This window comes from Salmo salar, chromosome ssa02 (assembly GCF_905237065.1).
Source record: "Salmo salar chromosome ssa02, Ssal_v3.1, whole genome shotgun sequence".
Classification (NCBI taxonomy): Eukaryota; Metazoa; Chordata; class Actinopteri; order Salmoniformes; family Salmonidae; genus Salmo; species Salmo salar.
The window spans coordinates 87831762-87847861 of NC_059443.1; the positions used below are offsets into that span (position 1 = coordinate 87831762).

The 16100-nt window shown below is 40.1% G+C and overlaps 1 protein-coding gene across 1 annotated transcript in view; it reads right to left on the reverse strand.

Moving 5' to 3' along the window:
- The window catches only part of LOC106606985 (zinc finger protein 850-like), an 898172-nt gene that overhangs the window by 447703 nt on the left and 434369 nt on the right, over window positions 1-16100 (reverse strand). The gene's annotated exons all lie outside the window — the stretch shown is intronic.

Below are 16100 nucleotides of genomic sequence, written 5' to 3' on the forward strand. Positions count from 1 at the left end.
GACAAGACGCTCCTTTATCTAACCACATTGTCCGATTTCAAAAAGGCTTTACAACGAAAGCAAAATATTAGATTATGTCAGGAGAGTACCCAGCCAGAAATAATCAGACACCCATTTTTCAAGCTAGCATATAATGTCACACTCCTAGGACATTATGTTATACAATACATGCATGTTTTGTTCAATCAAGTTCATATTTATATCAAAAACCAGCTTTTTACATTAGCATGTGACGTTCAGAACTAGCAAACATACCGAAAACTTCTGGTGAATTTACTAAATTACTCACGATAAACTATCACAAAAAACATAACAATTATTTTAAGAATTATAGATACAGAACTCCTTTATGCAATCGCGGTGTCAAATTTTAAAATAGCTTTTCGACAAAAGCACATTTTGCAATATTCTGAGTAGATAGCTCGGCATCACGGGCTAGCTAATTTGACACCCACCAAGTTTGGCGTTCACTAAACTCAGAATTACTATAAGAAAAATTGGATTACCTTTGCTGTTCTTCATCAGAATGCACTCCCAGGACTTCTACTTCATCCACAAATGTTGTTTTGGTTCAAAATAATCCATAGTTATGTTCAAATATCCTTTGTTTTGTTCTTGCGTTTAAGACACTATCCGAACGGTGACGCGCGAACGCATGTCGTGACAAAAAAAATCAAAATATTCCATTACCGTACTTCGAAGCATGTCAAACGCTGTTTAAAATCAATTTTTATGCGATTTTTCTCGGAAAATAGCGATAATATTCCGACCGGGAGACGTCTTTTTCGTTCAAAGACTGAAAATGTAAAATGGACTCTTCACGTGCACGCGTACGCTCGTCTCATTGTTCTCAGATCGACCACTATCCAAATGCGCTACTGTTTTTCAGCCAGGGACTGTAGAGGCATCATTCAACATTCTGGCGCCTTCTGAGAGCCTATGGGAGCCTTAGAAAATGTCACGTTACAGCAGAGATCCTCTGTTTTCGATAAAGAGGGTATAGAAGGCCAAGAAATGGTCAGAGAGGGCACTTCCTGTACAGAATCTTCTCAGGTTTTGGCCTGCCATATGAGTTCTGTTATACTCACAGACACCATTCAAACAGTTTTAGAAACTTTAGGGTGTTTTCTATCCAAATCAAACAAGTATATGCATATTCTAGTTTCTGGGCAGTAGTAATAACCAGATTAACCTCTTGCTTCTAGGCGTTCCGCTGGCGGAACCCCTAGCCAACAGCCAATGGGATAGCAGGGCGCGAAATACAAAACATCAAAAATGTTATAATTAACATTTCTCAAACATACGACTATTTTACACCATTTGAAAGATACACACACTTCTCCTTAATCACACCACATTGTCTGATTTCAAAAAGGCTTTACGGTGAAAGCAAAACATTAGATTATGTTAGGCTACCACCCCAGCAAATAAACAACAGCACAGCCATTTTCCAAGCAAGGGTAGCCGTCCAAAAGCAGAAAACCAGCTAAAATGATGCACTAACCTTTGACGATCTTCATCAGATGACACTCCTAGGACATTATGTTAGACAATACATTCATTTGTTGTTCTATCAGGTTCATATTTATATTAAAAAAAAAACATTTTACATTGGTGCATGACGTTCAGAAAATGGGCACATCAATTTACAGAAATACTCATCATAAACGTTGACAAAATATATAACAATTCATTAACCTCTCTAGGGTAGGGGGCAGTATTTTCACATCTGGATAAAAAACGTACCCGATTTAAAGGCCCACAACAGCAGAAATCCATTGTTTATTTGAGGTAAAAGGTGATGCCCAGATCATACCCATGAACTTGTACAACGATTGACTTCTGTTAAAATATTTGACCATTAAGACAGTCAACTTACCAACAATCATATTTTGTCTTGTTTTCACATTAGTAGTAACTAGAAATAAGTTATTAAAGTTGTTGAAATCCTAAGCAGTGTGCCAGACGACTTTTGGTCTCCAATATAGGCTCCTTTCTGTGTTTGCTAAAATTGCAGCACGAGGGCAAAGCACACACAATTTGATTGCAGAAACACCTCCCTGCAAATGAGGAAACCGCTAGATATGGATGTAGTATATCTGCCTGGAGCAAAAAATGATGAGCAAAGATTTTAGTTTCTCACAATGTATTCTGAATATTACAGCGAAAGATCAGGAGTGCTACTCAAGGAAACTCACATTAAGCTGTGTCTGTTCACTAATTCACCACCGTGGGGGAAAACTCAGGGGAGTTCTCATAGTCTGACAGCAAAAATAGCCTCCATTTCCAGGTTGCTTATGAGTGCATTTCACATTACTTTTGGATTATAATTGTAAGGCTCGCTTGAATCACCTGCTTAATATGTTTGTGTTATTGTCCCAAATCAAATGCTTTATACTTAAAAAAAACACTTCAACTAGAAAAATGCTTTGGTTAGTTTTGCCATCAGCCTGACAATGAGGGTTTGAACACTAATTGTTTAAGAAATTGGCCCATAACTTCACCTAACAATAACATAGACCTACTGTAGGACCCATAACATCACCTAACAATAACATAGACCTACTGTAGGACCCATAACATCACCTAACAATAACATAGACCTACTGTAGGACCCATAACTTCACCTAACAACAACATAGACCTAGGACTATAAATCATTTAATATTTCAGGTGAAACATGGAAACTAAAATGTCTTTGTCATGACATTTCATAACCTGATCACCAGATCATTTTGTGAATAATCCCACTAGGCTACTCTGTAATGTGTTGTCATTCTAAATGTCCTGAATAAAAGAAAATATCTCTGTGTGTTGTGCAATAGACTATCCATCAAGGAACAGTTCTCAACACATTATGAGCTAAGTATCTCTGTGTCCAGACAGACTAATGAGACCCTACTGTAAATCAAGTAGACAATAACACATTATAAACATCAATTTGTTTGAGATATTGGATCCAACATGGAGCACGGCATAACTGTCTTTACCGGTGTAATGAATGAAGAAGCACATTTGACTGGCATGCGGAAATGATTTCCTGGATCAGCTGATGATAGTTACATTACATTTAAGTCGTTTAGCAGACGCTCTTATCCAGAGCGACTTACAAATTGGTGCATTCACCTTATGATATCCAGTGGAACAACCACTTTACAATAGTGCATCTAAATCTTTTAAGGGGGGGGGGGGGTTAGAAGGATTACTTTATCCTATCCTAGGTATTCCTTAAAGACGTGGGGTTTCAGGTGTCTCCGGAAGGTGGTGATTGACTCCGCTGTCCTGGCGTCGTGAGGGAGCTTGTTCCGCCATTGGGGTGTCAGAGCAGCGAACAGTTTTGACTGGGCTGAGCGGGAACTGTGCTTCCTCAGAGGTAGGGGGGCCAGCAGGCCAGAGGTGGATGAACGCAGTGCCCTTGTTTGGGTGTAGGGCCTGATCAGAGCCTGAAGGTATGGAGGTGCCGTTCCCTTCACAGCTCCGTAGGCAATCACCATGGTCTTGTAGCGGATGCGAGCTTCAACTGGAAGCCAGTGGAGAGAGCGGAGGAGCGGGGGGACGTGAGAGAACTTGGGAAGGTTGAACACGTGACTAACTAAACAGCTACAGTATTATGTGTAATTATTGAAGAACCACGTTAATGACAGTATCCATTTGGGTGTTGTCAATAAAGTTAAGGTGACTCTTGGTTAGAACCATTGGATTAAGCAAACTCTGAAATGATTTAGGATTTCTGTGCCCATGAAAACTGTTTTCCCAGCGTAATATAAGGAGACACTAAATGTTACGTAGTTAGAGTGCATTTCAGAGACCTGAATACAAAAATCTGTCCGACAGCAAGATCCAGTATTTAAGTTTATCATATGACAAGCTTAACGTTATGACTATAACTACTGTTCCCTGAAGGAGGGAAACTAGGTACAACATACTATTAAATTCACGCCTCGCTGGAAGCCCCGCGTTCCACAGGTGATGAGCGTGAGGCTTGGATTTATTCCTTAAATGTAACACCTCACTTCACTGACCCAGGAAGTGGCGGGGCCAAACAGGTGTTGTAACTCGTTCATATCCTGTTAGGGCTAGGGGGCAGTATTGACACGGCTGGATAAAAAACATACCCGATTTAATCTGGTTACCACTCCTACCCAGTAACTAGAATATGCATATACTTATTACATATGGATAGAAAACACCCTACATTTTCTAAAACTGTTTGAATGGTGTCTGTGAGTATAACAGAACTCAAATGGCAGGTCAAAACCTGAGAGATTCCTTTACAGGAAGTGGCCTGTCTGACCATTTCTTGAACTTGTTTTCCATCTCTATCATTTACTAAGGATCTCTGCTCTAACGTGACACTTCCCACGTCTTCCATAGGCTCTCAGAGCCCGGGAAAAAACAGAATGTCGTCATTCCAGCCCCAGGCTGAAACACATTATCGCCTTTCTCAAGTGGCCGATCAAGGGACACTGGCTTATGCGCGTGACCCCGACCGCCCCGCCTTTGGGATTTTTTTCCTCTGTTTGCCGAAAAGGAGATTCCCTGTCGGAATATTATCGCTTTTCTACGAGAAAAATGTCGTAAAAATTGATTTTAAACAGCGGTTGACATGCTTCGAAGTACGGTAATGGAATACTTAGAATTTTATTGTCACGAATTGCGCCATGCGCGCGACACTTCTTTACTATTTCGGATAGTGTCTGGAACGCACGAACAAAACGCCGCTATTCGGATATAACGATGGATTATTTTGGACCAAACCAACATTTGTTATTGAAGTAGCAGTCCTGGGTGTGTATTCTGACGAAGACAACAAAAGGTAATCAAACTTTTATAATAGTAAATATGATTATGGTGAGTGCTAAACTTGCCGGGTGTCTAAATAGCGAGCCCGTGATGTACTTAGAATATTGCAAAATGTGCTTTCACCAAAAAGCTATTTTAAAATCGGACATATCGAGTGCATAGAGGAGGTCTGTATCTATAATTCTTAAAATAATTGTTATGCTTTTTGTGAACGTTTATCGTGAGTAATTTAGTAAAATGTTAGCGAATTCCCCGGAAGTTTGCGGGGGGTATGCTAGTTCTGAACGTCACATGCTAATGTAAAAAGCTGGTTTTTGATATAAATATGAACTTGATTGAACAAAACATGCATGTATTGTATAACATAATGTCCTAGGGTTGTCATCTGATGAAGATCATCAAAGGTGAGTGCTGCATTTAGCTGTCTTCTGGGTTTTGGTGACATTATATGCTGGCTTGAAAAATGGGTGTCTGATTATTTCTGGCTTGGTACTCTGCTGACATAATCTAATGTTTTGCTTTCGTTGTAAAGCCTTTTTGAAATCGGACAGTGTGGTTAGATTAACGAGAGTCTTGTCTTTAAATGGCTGTAAAATAGTCATATGTTTGAGAAATTGAAGTAATACGATTTTTAAGGTTTTGAAAATCGCGCCACAGGATAGCAGTGGCTGTTACGTAGGTGGGACGAATTCGTCCCGCCTAGCCTAGAGAGGATATCTGGCACGCAGATCGGTGGAAATGGTCAGATAAATTGGTACTTCAAACGGAAATGGAAAATGTTTGCCTATTTTACCGGAAACTTCAGGAGCATAACGTCAGAATTAACGAAGGCCAGCAGCAGGTGGGGAATTGGTTATTTTCTTCTGGTTATATTGATCTCTGGCTTCCTCAAGTCATCTGTGTGTATTAATTATTTAATGAAACGCTTGAAGCATCAGTTCAAGTTCCACACATACAGTTGATTTTATTAAACACATGGGGTGTGTCTATGAAAAAATACACGTCATAACATTTCAACCAATCAATTGGTTGAAAGAAAATACAATTTTTTTAAATATCTGGGACAGCCCTAGAACATACAACAACATGCATTTCAGACAATACCTCACAATGACATCACAATACCCCATAAAAGTGTGAAAAAAGTTTACCAGTGGTTGTATCTCTCTAGGTCATGCCAGTAGGTTACAGTAGGTTGTATCTCTCTAGGTCATGCCAGTAGGTTACAGTAGGTTGTATCTCTCTAGGTCATGCCAGTAGCCTACAGTAGGTTGTATCTCTCTAGGTCATGCCAGTAGGCTAAAGTAGGTTGTATCCCTCTAGGTCATGCCAGTAGGTTAAAGTAGGTTGTAACTCTCTAGGTCATGCGAGTAGGTTACAGTAGGTTGTATCTCTCTAGGTCATGCTAGTAGGCTACAGTAGGTTGTATCCCTCTAGGTCATGCCAGTAGGTTAAAGTAGGTTGTAACTCTCTAGGTCATGCCAGTAGGTTAAAGTAGGTTGTAACTCTCTAGGTCATGCCAGTAGGTTAAAGTAGGTTGTAACTCTCTAGGTCATGCCAGTAGGTTACAGTAGGTTGTAACTCTCTAGGTCATGCCAGTAGGTTACAGTAGGTTGTAACTCTCTAGGTCATGCCAGTAGGTTACAGTAGGTTGTATCTCTCTAGGTCATGTCAGTAGGTTACAGTAGGTTGTATCTCTCTAGGTCATGCCAGTAGGCTACAGTAGGTTGTAACTCTCTAGGTCATGCCAGTAGGTTAGAGTAGGTTGTAACTCTCTAGGTCATGCCAGTAGGTTAGAGTAGGTTGTATCTCTCTAGGTCATGCCAGTAGGTTACAGTAGGTTGTAACTCTCTAGGTCATGCCAGGAGGTTACAGTAGGTTGTATCTCTCTAGGTCAGGCCAGTAGGCTACAGTAGGTTGTATCTCTGTAGGACATGCCAGTAGGTTACAGTAGGTTGTAACTCTCTAGGTCATGCCAGTAGGTTACAGTAGGTTGTATCCAAGTGGAAACAATTATCAACCCAATGTGGAAAGTGTTGAATTTGGTCAAAAACAAAATGAATGGCTTATTTGCTACGTGAGGTTTACTTGATCCAACAGAAGTTTCGTAATTCTTAAATTGTTATGTGGACACGTGACATACCGACAACTTTGATAAAAACACTATAGGAGTTGTCTCCAGATCGCTATGCATATTCATCACTACATGCCGTGCCCCGCAGTCTGCGGTCAGCAGATAGACCCTTCTCAAATATATATGTTAAGTCACTTTTTGGAAACGGAACGGAGAAAACAAGGGGTAGCTTGTTCTCTACGTCGTCTGATTCTAGACATATCAGTTATCATCCCAGGGCCCTCCGTTGAAGAGGTATTGACGAGCCAACTCCGAATATCCAAAGTTAAAAACAAATTGAAGGTGGTACTTACTGGTGTTAATCAGATCTCCTATCTCCACCTCTTCATCTTTCAATGTGACAGTAATCTCCCCTTCCTTCTTCACTCCAAAAACAGCACCATCCTCTTCTTCTTCCTCTTGTTTAACTGAAACGTCTTTCTCTTCTTCTTTCACTCTAACAGCCTCACCCTCTACTTCTTCTTTTACAGTAACATCCTCCTCCTCTTTCACTCTGAACGCGTCTTCCTCTTCTTTCACTGAAACGTCTTTCTCTTCTTCTTTCACTGTAACAGCCTCACCCTCTACTTCTTGTTTTACTGTAACATCCTCCTCTTCCTTCTCCTCTTTCACGACAATGTTCAGCCCCAGAGCTTCTTTCTCCGTCCAGCAGACCTCCTCGTCTTTAACAGGAGGGGAGTAGTTTAGGGAGCTCATGTTCGGGGATGTTAGCTAGCTAGCTATCATTAGCGACTACACTAATGCTAACTTAACCAGCCAGCTACTATAGCTGACTAATAAAAAATAACGTAATATTAAATTAAATAGGTTAACAAGTAGATACGACAGAAGTTTGTCTAAAACACAGTAGCTAATATAGACCGAAAGCGTATAAATAGCTTGAATCTTTCGGCTATGTTGGCTAGCAAGCTACCGAGGTGGTTGACGAGCTGTTTATGAAGAACCGTCGACTAGATTATACGTCACGCTGGCAGCATCGCCTGAAAGACGCACATCGCCGTCTGCTGACTGGACGCAGTTGAGGATCAGATTTTATTTTCAGACAAAGATTATTTTACATGGATTTAATTAAATAATACTATTATATTGAGACATACAAAGACCTGAATGTGTTGATTGATTAGTGCGACTAAAAAAATGTTTACTACAGCACATTTAAGGCAGGTTCATTCAGTCAAACAACATCTAAATAAGTAGCCAGCTACTGTAGGTCTATACTGCTCCTACATGGTGTAACAATACATCATGTGGGACTTTAAGGTAATGCTGTTGGTGTGACGTATAATGTAGTGGACGGAACGCTTCTTTCAACAGCAGCAACAGTTAGTCAGCCACCTCGGTAGCTTACTAGACAAAATAGCCGAACCAACAAAGCTCTTTAGACGCTTTCGTGTTTATTAGCCACTGTGTTTTAAACCCACTTCTGTCGTCTAGTTAGTTATCCGATATAATTTCATATTTACGGTGTTGTTATTATTCAGCTAGCGGGCTGGTTAAGTTAGCATTAGCCTAGCTAACATCTCCGACCATGAGGTCACTAAGCTACTCTCCTCCTGCTAAAGAAGAGGTCTGCTGGACAGAGAAAGAGGGTATAATATTCATATGTGTAAACATACTGAATTATAATTGGATGCATTTTACCGCCGTATCATACTGTGATATGATTGGTTAAGACCACCCAGATGGTTAGGTCATGGTCAGTTGATCATGGTTGGAGATAGGTGAACATGCCATTTGTAGCTAGCTAACAAAGAGCTACGTTAAGAAATATCCTGTAGTTCTGCATTTTATTATTTTGTACAAAGCATCCAAAACAAGACACTACACACAATTCACTATGTGCTACCGAGTTTGTATGCTAGCTCGGTATCTAGCTCAAGCTTGCAAAAGTTAGCCACACCTCATGCTTTCATATACTGTGTGGTTGTGTTATCTAGTGGGAACGCATTAGCACGGTAGGCTCTGGTGCCTTGTTGTCAGTAGGGATGTTACTTTTGATACCGGAGCAATGAGGCCTGCGTCCAAATCGCTAAACTGTAAACTTCAAAGCAGTGTACCGAAGCCTGTATCACTGCATCAATGACATCTGAAGCTTCATTTCATCAAACAACCACCTGATTGGTTTGGTATTGGGCTTGTTCAACACTGCAGGCGACTGCAGACTGACTGATCTACAAATCACCTTACATCATAAATAACTACTCATTATTATTCATAAATCAGTCATCAGTCACCCACAATGCAGCATGGATTTGATTCTCTCGAACACGACCAGTGGTTTAGTAGATGACATAAAGGCTATGCTGCTACGGTGTGGGATGTCATCTATAATAATGAAATAAAGGCTATGCTGCTACGTGCTACGGTGTGGGATGTCATCTATAATAATGACATAAAGGCTATGCTGCTACGGTGTGGGACGTCATCTATAATAATGACATAAAGGCTATGCTGCTACGGAGTGGGATGTCATCTATAATAATGACATAAAGGCTATGCTGCTACGGTGTGGGATGTCATCTATAATAATGACATAAAGGCTATGCTGCTACAGTGTGGGATGTCATCTATAATAATGACATAAAGGCTATGCTGCTACGGTGTGGGATGTCATCTATAATAATGACATAAAGGCTATGCAGCTACGGTGTGGGATGTAATCTATAATAATGACATAAAGGCTATGCTGCTACGGTGTGGGATGTCATCTATAATAATGACATAAAGGCTATGCTGCTACGGTGTGGGATGTCATCTATAATAATGACATAAAGGCTATGCTGCTACGGTGTGGGATGTCATCTATAATAATGACATAAAGGCTATGCAGCTACGGTGTGGGATGTCATCTATAATAATGACATAAAGGCTATGCTGCTACGGTGTGGGATGTCATCTATAATAATGACATAAAGGCTATGCTGCTACGGTGTGGGATGTCATCTATAATAATGACATAAAGGCTATGCTGCTATGGTGTGGGATGTCATCTATAATAATGTGACTGTTCTAAATTCTATGTTGCTCAAACCTGTTGAACCTACATTACTGTTCAAAAGTTTGGGCTCAATTAGAAATGTCCTTGTTTTCCATGAAAACATACATGAAATGAGTTGCAAAATGAATAGGAAATATAGTCAAGATGTTGACAAGGTTATAAATAATGATTTATAATTGGAATAATAATTGTGTCCTTCAGACTTTGCTTTTGTCAAAGAATCCTCCATTTAAAGCAATTACAGCCTTGCAGACCTTTTGGCATTCTAGTTGTCAATTTGTTGAGGTAATCTGAAGAGATTTCACCCCATGCTTCCTGAAGCAACTCCCACAAATTGGATTGGATTGATGGGCACTTCTTACGTATCATACGTTCAAGCTGCTCCCACAACAGCTCAATAGGGTTGAGATCCAGTGACTGTGCTGACCACTCCATTATAGACAGAATACCAGCTGACTGCTTCTTCCCTAAATAGTTCTTGCATAGTTTGGAGCTGTGCTTTGGGTCATTGTCCTGTTGTAGGAGGAAATTGGCTCCAATTAAGCACAGTCCACAGGGTATGGCATGGCGTTGCAAAATGGAGTGATAGCCTTCCTCCTTCAAGATCCCTTTTACCCTGTACAAATCTCCCACTTTACCACCACCAAAGCACCCCCAGACCATCACATTGCTTCCACCATGATGACAGAAGGCGTCAAGCACTCCTCCAGTATCTTTTCATTTTTTCTGCATCTCACAAATGTTCTTGTTTGTGATCCGAACACCTCAAACTTAGATTCGTCTGTCCATAACACTTTTTTCCAATCTTCCTCTGCCCAATGTCTGTGTTATTTTGCCCATCTTAATCTTTTCTTTCTTTTTAAACGGTCTGAGATATGGATTTTTCTTTGCAACTCTGCCTAGAAGGCCAACATCCCGGAGTCGCCTCTTCACTGTTGACATTGAGACTGATGTTTTGCGGGTACTATTTGATAAAGCTTCCAGTTGAAAACTTGTGAGGCGTCTGTTTCTCAAATTAGACACTAACGTACTTGTCCTCTTGCTCAGTTGTGCACTGGGGCCTACTTCTATTCTGGTTAGAGCCAGTTTGCGCTGTTCTGTGAAGGGAGTAGTACATAGCTTTGTACGAGATCTTCAGTTTCTTTCCAATTTCTCGCATGGAATAGCCTTCATTTCTCAGAAAAAGAATAGACTAACGTTTTTCAAAAGAAAGTTATTTGTTTCTGGCCATTTTGAGCGTGTAATCGAACCCACAAATGCTGATGCTCCAGATACTCAACTAGTTTAAAGAAGGACAGTTTTATTGCTTCTTTAATCAGAACAACAGTTTTCAGCTGTGCTAACATAATTGCAAAAGGGTTTTCTAATGATCAATTAGCCTTTTAAAATGATAAACTTGGAGAATATAAAATATAGAATATATTTTGATTTGTTTAACACTTTTTTGGGTTACTACATGATTCCATGTGAGTTATTTCATAGTTTTGATGTCTTCACTATTATTCTACAATGTAGATAATAGTTAAAATAAAGTGTAATACCCTTGTTTGAACCAGGTATTGAGTTTATTTGTTATAATTAATTGGTTATATATTTAAAAGATGATTGAATTGCTCCTAAACTGTAATGTTGTTAATGCATTATGCTTTTGAAGAAATATTTATTTAATGTATAAGTGAATAGTTTGTTTTACTTTGAATTTTAAGTTTTGACCAATAAGGTCGCTTGTTAAGTTGTGGCCAATGGGAGTTGACCTGGTTAACGGGAGGCCTGGGAAAAAGAGAGGGAAAAAGACGTTGATGAAAGGATGGACGTTTTACCCTAGGACGGTTGGTAAAGAAATTATAAAAGAAGACGACAGAACTAGTACAAAACCCATACCTACTAAGACATGAAGGGAAATACATATTTTATAAAAGAGTTATAATTTAGTTAAAACTTCGTAAAGACTGAAGCTACCGTCTCGTCGTGGAGGTATTTGCCAGCATTGAGGTTAGCCTAGCATCGTGTGACACCGGGAGATAATTGCTTGGGAAGCTAGTTCGTGTTCCCATGGGGATATCGGTTACGGCTAAGGAGTACTGTCTGCATGGGTAGCTGTGCTTGCCTTGGACTTTGTGAGGAAACCTGCATGGAACTGCCATACTTCGCTGAGGGAATATCTACCAAGTAGTGAGTAACCGCAACGTGAGGTGCTTCAGGATATTTTTGGGTGTCGTCATTTTTTTTAGCTCCAACGCGCGCCAACGGTTTATTTAAGCAAACTTGAAATAATTTGGACTCATTGGGGTTTATTATTTTTTTATTTATTTTGTTGTGTCTGAAAATGTGTTTGATGTTTTAATACACAAATGGAACGTTATGTATATTGCCTTGGTGGAGTCATTGATTGTTTCAATTTAATTTAATGCATGGGATGGTCTATCCTGATTCAATAACAGAAACCTATAATCATTTAATCTGAAGTTAATACCCTATTGTCATAACCCTAGATAGTTTACAATAGGAATTCTTATTGGAGATGTCCTTCTCACCTAACATCCCATGCTGCTGAGATACTCTGCATAAGTTAATATTGTGAGAGTCATATTCGAGCCTGGTGAGAGGGTTACAAAATAAATAACATTGAATTTGGAGGTGTGTCCAAACAATTGACCTGTACTGTATATGCATTGTGGAGGAGAACTGATCCTAGATCTGTACAAAGGCATAACATCTACAGCAGGAACAACTGTCTGTGTTAAAAAGGCCCAGCTGGATTTAATTGAGCTATTTAAAATGACATATTTGAGTCTGAAATGAATTGTAATATTTTTATTTAAAGGAGTGGGGAATTTTTTACAATTAGGAAATAATATTTCATGTTTTACTCGGACATTTGCCAGCATTGTGAATGGTTAGGAAAAAATATGTCATGTTTTACTCGTACCTTTGCCAGCATTGTGAATGGTGTCTAAGGCGATGACAAACTAGACCATGGCAGTAAATCTAATACTTAGGTGTTTTTAGTCATGCATGATTGAAAGGTCTGGGGTGGTTCTGTGGTTAAGTTACTGACCTAGGAACACAATTCTGGCCATGCTGGCAGGGTCTGAATCACACCCAATGTCCACCTGGTACACTGACAGGGTCTGGATCAAACCCAATGTCCACCTGGCAGGGTCTGAATCAAAGCCAATGTCCACCTGGTACACTGACAGGGTCTGAATCAAACCCAATGTCCACCTGGCACACTGGCAGGGTTTGAATCAAACCCAATGTCCACCTGGCACACTGACAGGGTCTGAATCAAACCCAATGTCCACCTGGCACACTGGCAGGGTCTGAATCAAACCCAATGTCCACCTGGCACACTGGCAGGGTCTGAATCAAACCCAATGTCCACCTGGCACACTGGCAGGGTCTGAATCAAAGCCAATGTCCACCTGGCACACTGGCAGGGTCTGAATCAAACCCAATGTCCACCTGGCACACTGGCAGGGTCTGAATCAAACCCAATGTCCACCTGGCACACTGGCAGGGTCTGAATCAAACCCAATGTCCCCCTGGCACACTGGCAGGGTCTGAATCAAAGCCAATGTCCACCTGGCACACTGGCAGGGTCTGAATCAAAGCCAATGTCCACCTGGCACACTGGCAGGGTCTGAATCAAAGCCAATGTCCACCTGGCACACTGGCAGGGTCTGAATCAAACCCAATGTCCACCTGGTACACTGGCAGGGTCTGAATCAACCCAATGTCCCCCTGGTACACTGACAGGGTCTGAATCCAACCCAATGTTAAGGGGAGGGAAGATTGGTCAAGAGGGTGATGATTATTGTTGTTCTACTGCCTGATTGTTATGCAAAAACACTGTTTACAAAAGCTTTGTTAAAGAACAAGTTGTTGTTTGTGTAACAGTGTAGGTTCCGTCCCTCTCTTCGCCCCAACCCGGGCTCGAACCAGGGACCCTTGCACACATCAACAACTGACACCCCACGAAGCATCGTTACCCATCGCGCCACAAAAGCCGCGGCCCTGGCAACGCAAGGGGAAACCCTACTTCAAGTCTCAGAGCGAGTGACGTCACTGATTGAAATGCTATTAGCGCGCACCACCGCTAACTAACTAGCCATTTCACATCGGTTATACTTGTGTCACACTGCTTTGCTTTATCTTGGCCAGGTCGCAGTTGTAAATGAGAACTTGTTCTCAACTGGCCACCTGGTTAAATAAAGGTGAATTTGTTTTATTTTTTTTGTAATATTTTTTACAACATTAACAATGTCTACACTGTATTTCTGATCAATTTTAATATTATTTTAATGGATGAAAAATGTGCTTTCTTTAAAAAACAAGGACATTTCTAAGTGACCCCAAACTTTTGAACGGTAGTATATGTCTACATGATGTATTGTTACACCATGTAGGAGCAGTATAGACCTAGTCTGTTCATTATATACATCTACATGATGTATTGTTACACCATGTAGGAGCAGTATAGACCTAGTCTGTTCATTATATACATCTACATGATGTATTGCTACACCATGTAGGAGCAGTATAGACCTACAGTAGCTGGCTACTTATTTAGATTTAGTTTGACTTAATGAAACTGTCTTAAATGTGCTGTAGTAAACATTTTTTAGTCGCACTAATCAATCAACACATTCCTGTCTTTGTATGTCTCAATATAATGGTTTTATTTAATTAAATCCATGTAAAATAATCTTTGTCTGAAAATAAAACCTGATCCGATCCTCAACTGCGTTTCCCTCCAGTCAGCAGACGGCGATGCGCGTCTTTCAGGCGATGCTGCCAGCGTGACGTATAATCTAGTGGACGGTTCTTCATAAACAGCTCGTCAACCACCTCGGTAGCTTGCTAGCCAACATAGCCCAAAGATTCAAGCTGTTTATACGCTTTTGGTCTATATTAGCTACTGTGTTTTAGACACACTTCTGTCGTATCTACTTGTTAACCTGTTGGGGATAGGGGGCAGTATTTGCACGGCCGGATAAAAAACGTACCCGATTTAATCTGGTTACTACTCCTGCCCAGTAACTAGAATATGCATATAATTGTTTGATTTGGATAGAAAACACCCTAAAGTTTGTAAAACTGTTTGAATGGTGTTTGAATAGTTTACCTCCTTCAGCGAACAGTAATTATAGTCATAACATGTGGATTTAATAGTATGTTGTACCTAGTTTCCCTCCTTCAGGGAACAGTTGTTATAGTCATAACGTGTGGATTTAATAGTACGTGGTACCTAGTTTCCCTCCTTCAGGGAACAGTAGTTATGACAATAACGTTAAGCTTGTCATATAATGAACTTCAACTTAAATACTGGATCTTGCTGTCGGACAGTTTTTTTTGTATTCAGATCTCTGAAATGCACTCTAACTACGTAACATTTAGTGTCTCCTTATGTTACGCTGGGAAAACAGTTTTTATGGGCACAGAAATCCTAAATCATTTCAGTTTACTAAATCCAATGGTTCTAACCGAGAGTCAGCTTAACTTTATTGACAACTCCCAAATCGATACTGTCATTAATGCGGTTCTTCAATAATTACACATAATTCTTAATACTGTAGCTGTTTAGTTAGTCACATGTTCAACTATCATCAGCTGATCCAGGAAATCATTTTCTGCATGCCAGTCAAATGTATTTCTTCATTCATTACACCGGTAAAGACAGTTATGCCGTGCTCCACGTTGGATCCAACATCCCAAACAAATCGATATTTATAATGTGTTATTGTCTACTTGATTTACAGTAGGGTCTCGTTAGTCTGTTTGGACACAGAGATACTTAGCTCATAATGTGTAGAGAACTGTTCTTTGATGGATAGGCTATTGTACAACACACAGAGCTATTTTCCTTTATTCAGGACATTTAGAAAGACAACACATTACAGAGTAGCCTAGTGGGATTATTCACAAAATTATCTGGTTATGAAATGTCATGACAAAGACATTTTAGTCTCCTTGTTTCACCTGAAATATTAAATGATTTATAGTCCTAGGTCTATGTTGTTGTTAGGTGAAGTTATGGTTCCTACAGTAGGTCTATGTTATTGTTAGGTGAGATTATAGACCATTTTGGCATACACTTAGTGGACAAAACCTCATTGTCAGGCTGATGGAAAACTAGCCAATGAGCATTTTACTGGTTGAAGT